Below are 15208 nucleotides of genomic sequence, written 5' to 3'. Positions count from 1 at the left end.
GTGGGGCCTAGGTATGTTAGCATACCAGCCATAAACCAATTAAGATGGCTAAAATGAATTTCTACATTCTGTTAAAAGTTAATTAATTGGCTGGCTTGCCTGCCACAACATCATTATATGCTGCCCATATTTCAGTGAGTCCTGATTATAAAGAATCTGTCTGTTTTGTGTTCTACAGATTTCAGTTGTTTTGAAGAACACGTTCGTTCTGCCCCATTTATGCATCAGTTTGTGAATTCTTTGGGTTAAAAGTATTCAACCTTCAAAAGTCTACCTACACATTTTCATACTAATTTCTGTGACTATACACATGTGTGTACACAACTTTCCCTATACACATTTCTGTACATAATAAGTTTTGTACATATTTTTGTATGCTTTAAAAAAGAAATGGGGAACTGCATTGCAACGTTTAGAGAAATGCAAAAACTGAAGGATAGCTTCACTCCAGTTCATGTATTCCAGTTCAAAAAGTGTGAATGAATGAGATCAGTTCATATTAAAATGCAAACCAAAGAAATTACTTCCTCATCCCTAGCTCCTGCAGAACAGTTCTAGGGAGACCAGGAAATTCAGTTTGGAAAACCCAAAGAAAAATCTTTCCTGAACTGATTTTAAAGCTGAAGAAAAAGGGAGAAGCTATTGCCACAGATACACCTCGAGGGGACATAGGGTTCTTTTTTGGGGGGAGCGGTTGGTCTACTTATTAAATTATTGTCTCTTGGCTACTTTGTAGGGATGTCTATTTTCATCAAGGCAAGGCACAAAATAAAGGAACTGGGGAACAATGAAAGACAGATACCATGTGATTTGTGAAACTTTTTTTTTTCAATTTGGTTGCTAGGATGTCTGTAGGGATGTACGAAAGTCACTTACCTTTTTGAAGGGTGACATTCGCGGTGGGGGGGAGGCGCTCCGTCCCTCCCCCCCCAAAATTCTGGCCGGGGGGGAGGCGCTCCATCCCTCCCCCCCTGAATCCTGGCCAGCCAGCTCCGCAAATGGCGGCGGCTGTAGCCGCCGCCGTTTGCGTCCCTGCAGTCAGCCGTGATAGGCTACATAAATGTTTACGTAGCCTATCACAGCTGATTTAAAAGGAAAAAAAAAAGTGCGTTCCCCTTATTTTTGCCGTCTTAGTCTACGTAAATGTTTACGTAGACTAAGACGTGCCAAAATAAGGAACGCAAATGGCGGCGCCAATGGGCGCCACCATTTGCGTACACGCGGTTTTTTCTTTTCTTTTAAATCAGCCGTGATAGGCTACGTAAACATTTATGTAGCCTATCACTGTGTTTTTTAAAAATCTAGCCGTGATAGGCTACGTAAATCTTTACGTAGCCTATCATGTTTTTTTTTGTTTGTTTTTGTTTTTACTGGAAATGGCGGTGGCGGCGGCCGGTCAGAAGACCGGCCGCCACCGCCACCACACCACCGCCGACGCACCGCCGACGCACCGCCGCTGCCAGGAAGATTCGCCAAAGGTAAGTCCCGTCCCGGGGGGGGCCCGGGGGTAGACCGTTTTGCCACGATTTCGGGGGGCTGAATCTGCTGGCATTCGGCCTCCCCGAGATTCGTGGCAAAATTCTCTGACATCCCCAGATGCCTGCCTGTTCATCTGTGGAAATGTTAAGACTTTTCTTACTAACACAGAACAAACAGGTGTTGGAAAGAAAATATAAGAAGTGCCTGGTCATCCATACCTTCGGTGTTCAGCAGCTTCTGCTTTGGAGAATAACAAACGCCTAAATTGCGATGAACAAAACTTCAGGCTTGTGCTGCCTTCAGCATCCATTTGATCATCTCTAACATGCTGGTATTTTTTTCATTTTGTTTAAGTCAGTGTAAATGTACTTTTTACTAGGGATGTACGAAAGGGACTTACCTTGTCCCACAGCTTTTTTCGCGGTGGGGAGGAGGCTCTTCGCTTCTCCCCCCGAAGTTCAGGCGATGGGGGGGAGGTGTCTCGCCTCACCAGGCTGAAATTCAGGCCGGGGGGGAGGTGCCCCACCTCGCCCGGCCGAAATTCAGGCCGGGGAGAAGCGCCCCGTCTCCCTGGCCGCGAAAGAAAAAGTAAAAAAAAAAAAAAACCGTGATAGGCTACATAACGATTAACGTAGCCTATCACAGCTAGATTTGCAAAGTCAGCCGTGATAGGCTACGTTAATCGTCACGTTAATCGTCACGTAGCCTATCACAGGTGACTTTGGGAACGCTATTTGCGTTGCCCTTATTTTCGCCGTAGTCTACGCAAATCTTTATGTAGACTAGACGTACCAAAATAAGGAACGCAAATGAGCCGCCGCCATTTGCGTACGCACTTTTTTTTTTTCCAAAGTCACCCGTGATAGGCTACGTGACGATTTACGTAGTCTATCACGGCTGACTTTGGAAATCCAGCCATGATAGGCTACGTAAATCGTCACATAGCCTATCACAGGTGTATGTGTTGTTGTTGTTTTTACTTTTTTATTTTGTAATGGCGGCGGCAGCAGCCGGTCAGGAGACCGGCTGCCACCACCGCCCCCAATGAAACGCCGCCAAAATGCCGCCAGGACCCGCCACCGAGAGGGACATTCGCTGGAGGTAAGTCCCATCCTGGGGGGGCGGGGGGCCGGCGGAGAATTTCCCCAACACTTTCGGGGGGCCGAATGCATCGGCCTCCCGAAGATTCGTGGAGAAATTCTCCGCCATCCCTACTTTTTACAAAAGTGTCTAAGGGAGCAATCCTATGGCCACTAGTCATAGTGGTTCCTGGAGAACCGACCTTCCCCCATTCCTTCACTGCCTCGCAGACAGCTCAGAATGACCCCATGCTCTGAGCTTCAAAGAGGAGCACAGAGAGTGGGAAAAATGGGGCATTCCAGGGGGCATTCCAGGGCAGGGAAGGCAGAAATGCCAGTATGACACATCCTATGTGTTGTCTGGCAGTTGCCTCCCCCGCTCCTCCTTCCTGCAGCTAGACAGCCAAATTTGGCTGTCTAGCTGCAAATGCATGGTGGCTGAAACACAGAGGGGATAATTCCCTCCGTGCTTCTCCTGCCCTGCATTGGATAGGCAGTCGCCTCTGAGTTTGGAGATGGCCACCTATGCCCATAGGATTGTGCCCTAAAAATATTAAATAATAGTAACAATGTCAACAAGCCACCTGACATTTTCAGAACTTTAGGTCTAAACTAAAGGTGTTTACATAATTCATTTTAAAACACATTAGGTATCTTTCTACTAAAACACACAAGGCAATTTACAGGAGATAATCTGATTATTTCTACTTCTGCATGTATCCCCAAGTCTGCTCCCTTTTCAATTAGCTCACAAATTCTTCTCAGGCTTTGGCCTCCTGCTAGAACAACCCTGAACATACACATTTACAAAATGCCCTTAAAAGTGGAGAAGACACATGCATGCAGCCCAGCTAAATATTTTAAGGGCAGTGCTTGTTCTATGCTTTGCTGCATGCTCCCACTTAAAAGATGAGAGTCACATTCTTTAGAGAGTTGAACCAGGCTTAAACCCTGGCCAACCAAACTCTAGCATTATACCTACTTCAGCTGAATGGGATTTTGCTTTGGGTAGACGCTTAATAAATCAATGTGCTGCCCCATTGATACCTTTGGTGTTTTCCAGCCATCTGCAGTTCTGCTGCTGTCATCCTGTCTGGTCCGAATGAGATTTATTAACTCCTTGTGTGCATACACAGACATGGATTTAAACAACAACAAAATCTGAACAAATTATATTAAGGGAGTGGGAGCTCCACACGCATTCTTGACTGAATGTCAAGCTAAAAGCATCTATTGACCGAGAGGGATCCAAGTATATTACAGGGTGCCAAGCAATTATACAAGCAGTATTAGGCCATTGCTTACATTGTCTGTGCAGCCATGAATGGCAATGTCAGGATAAATAAGGACAAATGAGAGAGGACCTACAGTTTATAATATACCGAAGAAGTTCTGTGCATGGCAGCTAAGTACATCACTAATACTTGGTCCAGTGGCTGCTCATTTCCAACGGAAAATTATCACCTGCTGTTCTTGGTGACAGTGAAGAGGGGGAGTTAATAGGAGAGTTCCCGAGACAAAGCATTAAAACAGCAGCCAAAATTGCTCTTTGCTCTGCATCTTTTCAGCTAGGTAACGGATGGAGAAAATTACAGAAGCATCCTCTTAAGCAGAAAGCTCTTGTAGTCGGCAAATGTGCTCCTTTATCAGGGAATTGTGTAATAGGGGTTTTGCAACACTTAACTGTGGTTGCTTAAATTGGTCTGGGCTTATTCATTTACAGAACAGATAGAGTCTTGACAGCTTTTTCCGCCATGTTCAAATGACAATGTGTGCACCAGCTCAGCTCTTGGTAAAAGACAGGGGGGCTGATGTAGAAGAAACCCTATTAAGCAATAGGAAAACATTCAATCCTTGCTCAGATCTTTTCCCTCCACCGAACCAAACAACACTGATACTTTTTCACACATCACAACATCAGCCAAAGGTGGCTAGGCCTAGAAAAGCACAAATACCTGGTCACACTGATACATGCCAGTGTTTCTAAAATCACAATCATATCACGATCTGGCAAACCTGAGTACTTATGTTTTCATTGATTTATTGTGCACTGGGAACCCTTTATTGTTACTTTCAGATTTTGCAATGCCCATAATGTTCCTTTTTACTATCTTATTTTCGAATTCCAATTCTATTCTCTGAGTGCAGTCACCTATATAGCCAAAACACCAACAACCACACTCAACAGGGAGGTATCAGACAACTCAGCTTAACCCCAAGGTTTGCAGAAGTAACAACAACAGCAACAAAAGCTTTACACCCACTCCATCCCCGGGGGGGGGGGTACAAAAACAGCCAAATGAGGATAGGTCATGCCCAGTGACCACAGAACATGGACTGCCTGTTGAGGGGGGGGCAATGAAAACTGGGCAGGAGGGGGATTGGAATGGGTTGGCTGGAACAGGATGCTGGAGAAAGAGGCACATTAATATACTGAAGACAAAGGATAAATTAAATCTCAAAAGTGCCTAATTTATTAAAGCCCAACACATTTTGGAAAAACAATTTTCTTCTTCAGCAGCAATCTGAGTTAGTATAATGCTTGGCTCAGAGGCATTCCTGTGCTTTGCATGGATCAAAAGGCATCCACCCATACCCTTGCTCTTTTGACAGCTGGTGATGGCTGTCTATTCCTTTGCTCACTCACCATCTCACTCTGGGTGAGTGCCCCCCTTTTGGGTCTCCCATCCACCCAACCACATGCACATATGCCAAATTTGGTTGTGGTGCCCCCCCCCCTTTCCTCTCTAATTCTGATGTTCAGACTGTGGGTGCTGTTGCTTAAGTAGCCAAAACAGAATCACCCATACAGAAGAGGGAGGTATCAGCAGTCTTGGGTGGGAACCACACTGTAGAAAGACACATTTTAGAGGGGGGGGGGAAACCAAAGGAGGGGACCCCAAAACAGCCCAGTGTGAACTGAGCATGCTCTGTGTCCATGGAATGTTGGCTTTTGGGGGGGGGGCAGAAAACCAGGGAGGGGGGGGATGTAATGGTGAGGTGTGGATGGAATCCTGAATAGCAGTACTCCATATTGCAACATTTATTTATTTTTTGCAGATCCCCTTGTTCTTCTGTAACCGCCATTTGACTGCAGTGAGAAAAGGTTTAGCATGCGCTTAACCATCCCATTAGAATCTCAGAATTGCCTTGCCTGATCAAATCACATGAAACTCCATCTAGTCCAGCATTCCCTTCCCAACTGTGCCTGGCCAAATGCCTCTAGAACTTCACAAGCAGGATGGGATGGGGGTCAATGGAATATGCACTTTGATGCACATCCAGTGCATTACATTGAAAGTGTTGCAATAGGGATGGGCCACTCACACAAAGATCCATGTCATGATGTGCATTTGAGTGTGCATACCATCCATCCTCACTTTGTTAGCCCTATTCAGGTATTTTTCAGCTGTGTTTAATCAACATGCAAGGGGGAAGAAAGAGGAGGAAAATGCTAGCTTCACCATCCCCATCCCCTTCCAAACAGTGGAGGGATAACTTTGCAGTGGGTAGGGATGTACGGACTGTGTAAAATCCACTCTGTCTCTGTTTTGCGGATTTGTCAGGCACTTTTTGCTCTATTGTCCACTCACAGAAGGATGCGGCTATTTTTTTTTTCCTTTGTGTAGAAAAATACACAAATAATTACTCAAGAGGTTTAGTAACAATTTTCATAATTTACCTTAGTAAATATCATTTAACGTATTGTCCCACATTCTGTTCAACTTTTCCTCAGCAGGAACTTGCCTAATTTCCTACCAATAAATTTCAGGAAAGTAAAAAACCACACTCGTAAGTCCACGAACTCCACATGGCCTGAGTGGGTCACACCGCAGCAGATTCTGCAGGTCGGATTCTTAGAAATTCAAGCTCATTTTAGTCCATGTCAAACTTCTCCAGCATCCCTAGCAGCGGGGCACCTTTTCCATTCATGTAGGCTACCTGAGCAGTGGCCACACCTGATTCGGAAAGAGAGCTGGAGAAAAAAACGGCTCCAAATCTCCTAATAAGCTTTCCCAATGACTTCATATACATCAGGGGTGCAGACTGAGGTATGTGCAAGTGTCCCATCTTTCATTGTACAGTCATCTCTCTGGCAGCTTGGCATCTCTCAATTACAGCCATCATGAGGAAGATATCATGAGGCAATTCCCCTCATGGGGCTTTTTTCAGTTCAGGAAGTGCAGGTGGCCTGGGATGCTGCAGAGCCACCTTGAAGTGATTAGATAAGCTCAAAAACAAGAAGAAATTTAAAATTCTGCCTCAGAAAAGTGGAAGCCTCAACATAGCTGAAGCTGTTGCCACTTGCAGGAGCATGAAATAAATAGGGATGGCAGAGAATTCCGCCATGGATCTTGGGGAGGCTGAATGCCTGCCACCCCCTGGCCCCCTGTGGATCCCCCCAGGACGAGACTTACCTGGGGCGGACCTTCTGGGCGGTGGCGGCTCCGGTGGCGGCGGCGGCTGCGGAGGCTGGTCTCCCGACCGGCTGCCGCCCCCGCCATTTGCAGTTTTTTGTTCTTTGTTTTTTACACACATATGATAGGCTACGTAAGTTTTTACGTAGCCTAAAATGTCTGGGTAAAAAAAAAAAAAAGGCATACGCAAATGGCGGTGGCTACGGTAAAAACCTACGTAGCCTAAAACGACTGGGTAAAAAAAAAAAAGGCATACGCAAATGGCAGCGGCTATGGCCCCCGCTTAGGGATGGACAAAAGTCACTTATCTGATCCCGAAGCTTGCTTCGCGGTGGGGGGGAGGCGCTCCATTTCTCCCCCTGAAATTCTGGCTGGGGGGTGAGGCGCCCCACCCCTCCCCACCAAAATTCTGGCTGGGGGGGAGGCACCCCATCCCTCCCTGCCGAAATTCTGGCCAGGGGGGAGCGCCCCATCTCTCTGGCTGCGAATCCTGTTGTCCTGCTGGGATGCAAATGGCGGCGGCCGTAGCCGCCGCCGTTTGCGTCCCTGGCCTGCAGTCAGTCATGATAGGCTATGTAAAAGTTTATGTAGCCTATCACGGCTGACTTTGAAAAAAAAGAAAAAAAAGAAGCGCGTACGCAAATTGCGGTGCCCATGGGCGCCGCCATTTGCGTTCCTTATTTTGGCACGGGTATAGTCTACGTAAATCTTTACGTAGACTACAGGGACCAAATAAGGAACACAATGGCGGCTCCCTATGGAGGCCACCATTTGCGTACGCGCTTTTTTTTTTTCCAAAGTCATCCGTGATAGGCTACATGACGATTAACGTAGCCTATCATGGCTGACTTTGGAGATCTAGCCGTGATAGGCTACGTTAATCGTTACGTAGCCTATCACGGGGTTTTGCGGTTTTTTTACTGCACTTGTAATGGCGGCAGCAGCAGCCGGTCGAAAGACCGGCTGCCGCCCCCGCCCCTGACAAAGACCCGACGAACCACCGCCGGGACCCGCCGCCGGGAGGGACATTCGTGAAAGGTAAGTCCCATCCCGGGGGGGGCGGGGGGCGGAGAATTTCACCGCCGATTTCGGGGGGCCTAATGCGTTGGCACTCGGCCCCCCGAAGTTTTGGGGAGAAATTCTCCCCCATCCCAGGCCGGGAGCCACCGCCATGACAGACATTCGCCAAAGGTAAGTCCCATCCCGGAGGGGGTGGGGGGGTGGACCATTTCTCCACCAATTTGGGGGGCCGAATGCCGGAGATTCGTGGAGAAATTCTCTGACATCCCTACCCGCCATTTGCGTTTCTTATTTTGGGCCGTCTCAGTCTACATAAATAATTACGTAGACTAAGACAGCAAAAATAAGGGGAACGCAAATAGCGTCCACTACGCTATTTGCGTTCCCCTTATTTTCACCGTTTTAGTCTATGTAAATATTTATGTAAATTAAGACATCAAAAATAAGGAACGCAAATGGTGGTGGCCATAGCTGCCACCATTTGCGTACGCGGTTTTTGTTTTTTTTCCCCAGAGCCCTCCGCGGCTGGAAATCCGGCTGCAGACAGCCCCGGCCTGGCTGGGCCTGGCTGGCTACTCCGCGGAGCTGCGGCACAGCACAGCCGGCCATGGAGGATTCCAGGGGGGAGGTACAGAGTGCCTCCCCCCCATCCAGGATTCCAGGGGGAGGGACGGAACGCCTCCCCCCCCACCATCAACATAATCCGCGAACAGGTAAGTGATTTTCGTACATCCCTAGAAATAAACCCAAACCCCTTAGGAAAAAAGAAAGAACCTGTGCCACAACCTCTGCCAATAGTGAGCTCTATCTGTTGGAGAACTACTCCTCCCCTAGGAGAAATTCAGAGAAATTGTTTCCCCAATTTCTCTACCCAAGAATAGGCTGGAGAATTGAGAGAGGCCATTTATACACAAGTCTAATTTCACTTGCAATAAGCAGTAAAACCCACTGTCTGGGGGGGAAATACCTAGCTGAAAAGCCGTTAAGGGCACAATCCTATGCATGTTTATACAGAAAAACGTCCTACAACTCCAAGCATTCCCCAGCCAGCTATGCTGGGGAATTCTGGGAGTTGGACGTTTCTTTGTCTAAACATGTATAGGATTGTACCCTAAATGTTTAATGCATGTAAGGAGCTGAGGTGCTGGTTTTGGTTTAAGTTTTGCCTACTTTACTTTGCCTGCTTTAAGTGTAGCAAGAAGATGTCTGTTAATATTAGGCCCGCCTGGCACCAACATTGCTATCTTTTCAATGCCAGGTTAAGACCTTTCTCTTCTCCCAGGCATTTGGCAGCCTATGATAAGTTTTAATTGATGAAGACTGAAATGTCTTATGGTTATAGTTGTTTGCTTTGAGGTTGCTTGTTTGAAGTTGTTTTAGATATATGTTCTTTTGTGTATATTGTCTGTCTGTGGGGGTTTTTATGTAAATGGATTTTATTCTCTATATACTGTATTTTTAATGTTATTATTTTTTGTAAACCACCAAGACAGCTTTGGCTATTGGGGGGTAAAGAAATGTAGATGATGATAATGATGATGATGATGATAATGATAATGATAATGATAATAATAATGTAAAAATCATGTTCAAAGCTTGCAGTTGTCTTCTGTCTCAAGAGTGGCCAGACAAAACCTACTCTGTATTAATTTCAGCCCTTTTGGATGGGGAAAAAACGTGCAAAAGCTGGGATACCACCAAACAATTGTTGATTGGGGAAAGGGGGGTGAAGCCAGGGAAAGGGGGCGGAGCTGGGGTAAAGGGGAGTGTTTCCGAAGGTTCTGCATCTCTGTACTGCATAGAAGCACCCTTTTTTTCCTCCGGTGCATCCCTGTGGATAGGGATGTATAAACCCCCTACTGTCCAGTCCAGGGGGAGGATCTGTGGATAGGCAATTCGGGCCACTCAGGGCCCCGCAGAATCCTCCAGAGCCCAGCCGTGTCCACTGGAGTTGACGGAGCAGCTCTCCAGTCCCCTTTAAGATGCAATATGTCAAAGGCGGCTGCCATTGTTGCCTTTTACCTAAACTGCAGCTGTTTACGGCTGTTTTTAGGCCAAAGTAAGTGCTCTATGGCTGCAAATGTTGTACAATATGCCATTTATGGCTGTAACTAAGCGAGAAGTTAATGGCAGACACCATTAGCATATTGTGTCTTACAGGAAGACTCCCCGCATGAACTCTTCCAGACCTGGAGGTAAGTGCAGCCACTCCTTTGGAATCTGGCCTCATTTGAGACCACATCAGAATTCTCCAGCATCCCTACCTGTGGTACCCAACTAGATATGTGATATTTTATCTGATTTATTGATTTATCCCCTGTTGCTGTTTTTCTGCGTGATCATTTGATATTTTTCAACATTTTAATGTTGTGTTTTTGTGGGTGATCTTATTCTGTCAGATTACTGACCATTGTAAACCATGTTGGGAGACTACTCTAACCTGAAAAGTGTCTTAAATAAATAATCGAGATGAAGCATCTGAACATGGATAGCAAAAATTCTGCTGCACACACTGCATGGCTCATGATGGCTTCACATTTGTCCCTGTCACTTGTATGGACGTGTGGAATAACAGCTTGGGCAGAAGCCCCTGGTCTGTGCCTATGTGGCTGTGCCATTTGTCTTCCCCAGTGTCAAGCACCATGAAATGACTAGGACTTGAAAACCTTGAGGACTGATTGAGAAAAATTGCTCTTCTTTTCAAAAAGTTATTCTGTGAGGGGGTTTTTTGTATTTGTGTGCTTTTGAGTCTGACAGATTCTGAAAAGATCTCGATAGATAGATAGATAGATAGATAGATAGATAGATAGATAGATAGATACACACACACACATCACATCACATTTGTGGAGGGGGGCTGTAAAAAAAAGGGAGACACCTAATCTGACTATATAAAGAACCTTTACAGCCCTACAAGGCTTGGGGTGAGATCATTTTAAAGACTGCTTCCTTAAAACATACATTGGAGGAGACTGTATATAAGGTTGGGATGGATGGACATCCCCTCATCTGGGTCCTCCTCCAGGTTTTCATAAACCCATGAACCCAGAGAGCTGCTGACCCTGCTTGCATGCCCCCGAACTCACCCGTTCACACACACACCCATGCTTGCTCAGCCTCCCACACTTACTCTGAGCCATCTGTGAGTGCCCATTGTTCCCGTGGTCGCTGTGCAAAAAAAAAGGGAAAAAAAGGGGGGGACTTGGGAATTTCCATACATTTAATATTGCGCACATAGTGGCTGTAAAGATCCCATCAACACAATATTACAGGCACACATGGTGCAGTGGGGTGAGCAGGGGCAACAGCTCAGCAGGCACAGCCTGGAGGGGTGAGCACGGGGGAGTACGTTGGACCCACGGACTGAGCCACGCACCCATTCCATCTCTAATACCCCGCAGCTTTGAACATAAGTCGAGTTGCTATCAAAACCAGGGCCATCTCAGCAGTGGCCCCCAACTTAAGGAGTCAGTTCCCTGGGGAAGCCCACTGAGTCATCATCTTTCCATATGTCAGGAGAATGATTAAAACGTTACACTTTTTCAATGGGCTTGCATTCCTTTAACTGTCGCTTTTAGGATAATCAGCTGTTTTGAATTGATTTTAGGGATGTCAGAGAATTACGCCACGACTCCAGCGAGGCCGGATTCTAAAGAATCTGTGGCGGAACGGCCTCCCGCCCCCTGCCATCCCGCGGAATCCCAATGGGACAGAGCTTACCTGGGGCGGATGCACCGCATTGCTGGCTGGGGAATGCTGGGAGTTGTAGGACTTTCTTCTGTCTGAACATGCACAGCATTTCACCCTAATTTACTTTGTGAAGGTGGTTTCCACATTGCTCCACGCATTACCCATATTCATATTTCAAAATAATAGACCCACAAAGGGATTTGTATGGATTTTCTAGAACCCCAGGATTCTGCAGAATATTATACATCCTGTGATTCCACTCCATCTAAGTGAACAAACACATTGTATCCCTTTCCTTCATTAGCCCCTCCCACACTCATCCCTTCTTCCCTCCCCCCCCCAAATGTTGTGGAAATGAGTGAGTGTTGTGCAAAAGCTTGAAATAAATGCTATTAATGGAGCAGAAAGTCTAGTAACTATTTACAACAGAGGACTGCTGTTTTCTACATCATAGTTACACACACTAGTAATTTTCTACATCATAGTTACACACACACCACCTACATTTCTGGCATTATTATAGTGTCTTGGGAGGGCAAAGTCCACATCATCATGTCTTCTTGCATCTATGCCTTTTTATATATGCCCCAGTGATCTGTGCCAATTCAGTTATTCTGCTGGCAAAGTATATTCGGTGAAGCATGGTTATTCTCTGTGTATGGATAATGCCCATAGTGATCTCTGGCTCTTTATACAATGGCACATCATGAAACACTGATCTGGTGCAAGTCCCAGCTCTGCAGAGTAATGGCCTCAGCCAACAGGTATATGCAGTTTATACACAGATGGTTCTGGACTGAAGGAGAGCGATCAACTAACATGCTGCAGAAAAGCATGGAAGAAGGGAAACAGTGGGGTGGAGATTGGAGATGGAAAGGCATTGCTTATTGGTGCCTTGTTTGTGATTACATGATACTCTTGGTAATGGGAATGAGTGCAGCATCACTCCCACTTACTCACGTATTATAGCTAGTGAAGGTGCATTGTTTGGTAGTACTTGTGCCCACTCAGTGAATTCTTCCGTACCTTAACAAAGACATCTTAAAGATGATTCAGTGTACTTTGCTTCCACTGTCCATTGAAAAGCATTTAAGAAGCTAAACTAACTTTCTATTTAAATGTATGCTATTCAGTTTGCCTGTCTTGGATATTTAGTGAATCACTTATTTCTTCCTTTTAGTCAACTCATTATCACCGAAATATAGGAATGGGTGAATATGACAATTTCACTTTCTCCTGCATTCATTTTTTTTCCAGTGCTCAAGTTCTTTCCATCCAGTTTTTTGAAGAAACTTGCAAATTTTGGTAAACCAGAACCAAAGTGAAATAAAAATTCTCACCCATCTGCACCAACCAAATTTAATAGGTACAGCTAGTCCCAACATGGCGAGGACCACACAGTACCTGCCTGCCATATAGCTGTTAAAGGTGAGGAGCCTGTCAGAAAACAAAACAAACAAAAATGTGGTAGCTCTAATTTAACATCACAAACATGGCTGAATACACAAGAATTCCAATACGCAAGAATTTCAAGTGCTAGGCACCCAAACTCCAGGATGGATAAATCTGTCTGCTTTGCTTTCTCCCATCTTCATGGAAAAAAACCTCAAGTTCTTTCCATCTCAAATATGAAAACATTTACACATTTTGGTAAATTCTTAACAAAAAAACCAACTGAAACAAAATCTTTACCCATTCATACTGAAATGGTGTTTATAAGAAGTCTTTTTATAAATCCCATCATTTGCCAACATCAAAAGCAAACACTGGAGAGGAGATGGGTGATACAGAAGCTGTGGGTGAAAGGAGAGGGATAAAGAGATGAGACACATGTTCATGGTCAGGGCCTGCAGGAGAAGCTGCCACCACCGGGGAAGAGGCATGCCTGCTGCTGCTGGGCCTGCTGCTGCCACTGCCACCAACACCAGGCCTTCCCTGCAGACTTCTGCCTGGCAGACCGCCAGTCCCTGCAGGACCAGGCCCCTAGGCACCAAGCCAGCTGTGCTGCTTCCACCTAGGGATGTCAGAGAATTCCACCACAGATCTCGGTGAGGCTGAATGCAAGTGCATTCAGTCCCCCGAACTCCGTGGCAGAATGGCCTGCCACCCCCCCGCCACCCCCCGCGGATCCCCCCGGGATGAGACTTATGTGGGGTGGATTTCTGGGTGGCGGCAGCGGCTCCGGCGGCGGCTGTCGTGGCGGCGGCGGCAGCAGCTGGTCTTCCGACCAGATGCCACCGCCGCCATTTGCAGACTTGCAGGTTGTTGTTCTTTTTTCAAGACGTGATAGGCTACGTAAAGATTTACGTAGCCTATCATGGCTGGGTAAAAAAAAAAATACCGTGTGCGCAATAGGGATGCACAGAAGTCACTTACCTGGTCTCGCAGCTTGCTTCGCGGTGGGGGGGAGGCACTTCGCTGCTCCCCCCGAAGTTCAGGCTGGGGGGGAGGCTTCCCTCCTCGCCCGGCCGAAATTCAGGCTGGGGGGGAGGCTTCCCGCCTCGCCCAGCCAAAACGCAGGACGGGGAGAAGCGCCCCATCTCCCCGGCCGCGAACTTCAAAAGAAAAAAAAAAACGCCCCTGTGATAGGCTACGTAACGATTAACATAGCCTATCATGGCTAGATCTGCAAAGTCAGCCGTGATAGGCTACGTTAATCGACACGTAGCCTATCACAGGTGACTTTGAAAAAAAAAAAGTGAGTAGGCAAATGGTGGCCCCCATTGGGAGCCGCCATTTGCGTTCCTTATTTAGTCCCTGTAGTCTACGTAAAGATTTACGTAGACTACGGCGAAAATAAGGGCAACGCTATTTGCGGGAGGGACATTCGTGAAAGGTAAGTCCCATCCCGGGGGGGGTGGGGGCGGAGAATTTCTCCCGAACAACCTTCGGAGGACCGAATGCGTTGGCACTCGGCCCCCCGAAGTTTCGGGGAGAAATTCTCCCCCATCCCTACTCCCACCCCACTTACATTGTGAAGTAGGCAAAAAAGACTCATGGCCCAAGCTAATACAAACATGAGCCAAATATTCCTACTCAGCCCCTGAAAGGTTGACCAGCAAAACCCACACTGCATCTAGGGAGGGAGGGAGCTGTACTTCAAAGAGGCAGAAGGGAGGTGCTCCTCAGGCTAAAATGCCTCATGAGCTCCTTCCCCCACCAGTGGCACCATGCTGCGAATGCCAGTGGCAATCGCCCACATCACTTCCTCTCCCACCCTTCCCGCAATGGCTTTCCCGTGGCCAGGCAAGCCAGATGTGGAGTAAGGAATATGCATAAGTAGGGATGCTGTGAAGCCCAGTGAGAAGTTGCCAGTTCAGCCCCCCAGATGCTGGTTTGCAGACCTGAGCTCTTGCCTGACTTGCAGTGGGCTGAGTCAGGCAAGAGCTCAGGTGCTTGCTCCCTCAGCAAAGAGAGGAGAAGAAGGCAGCGCCTCTCCCCCTTCCCCCATCCTTGGTACAGCAGCAGTGGCGTGGGACAGACTGGTCAATTTCCGTAAGTTTTCTTGGCCTTACGGAAAAC

The sequence above is a fragment of the Heloderma suspectum genome, chromosome 4, assembly GCF_057233095.1.
Source record: "Heloderma suspectum isolate Gila_16-S chromosome 4, 16-S_ref, whole genome shotgun sequence".
Classification (NCBI taxonomy): domain Eukaryota; kingdom Metazoa; phylum Chordata; class Lepidosauria; order Squamata; family Helodermatidae; genus Heloderma; species Heloderma suspectum.
The sequence above is the reverse complement of the archived record's forward strand: the minus strand, read 5'-3'. Positions refer to the sequence as shown.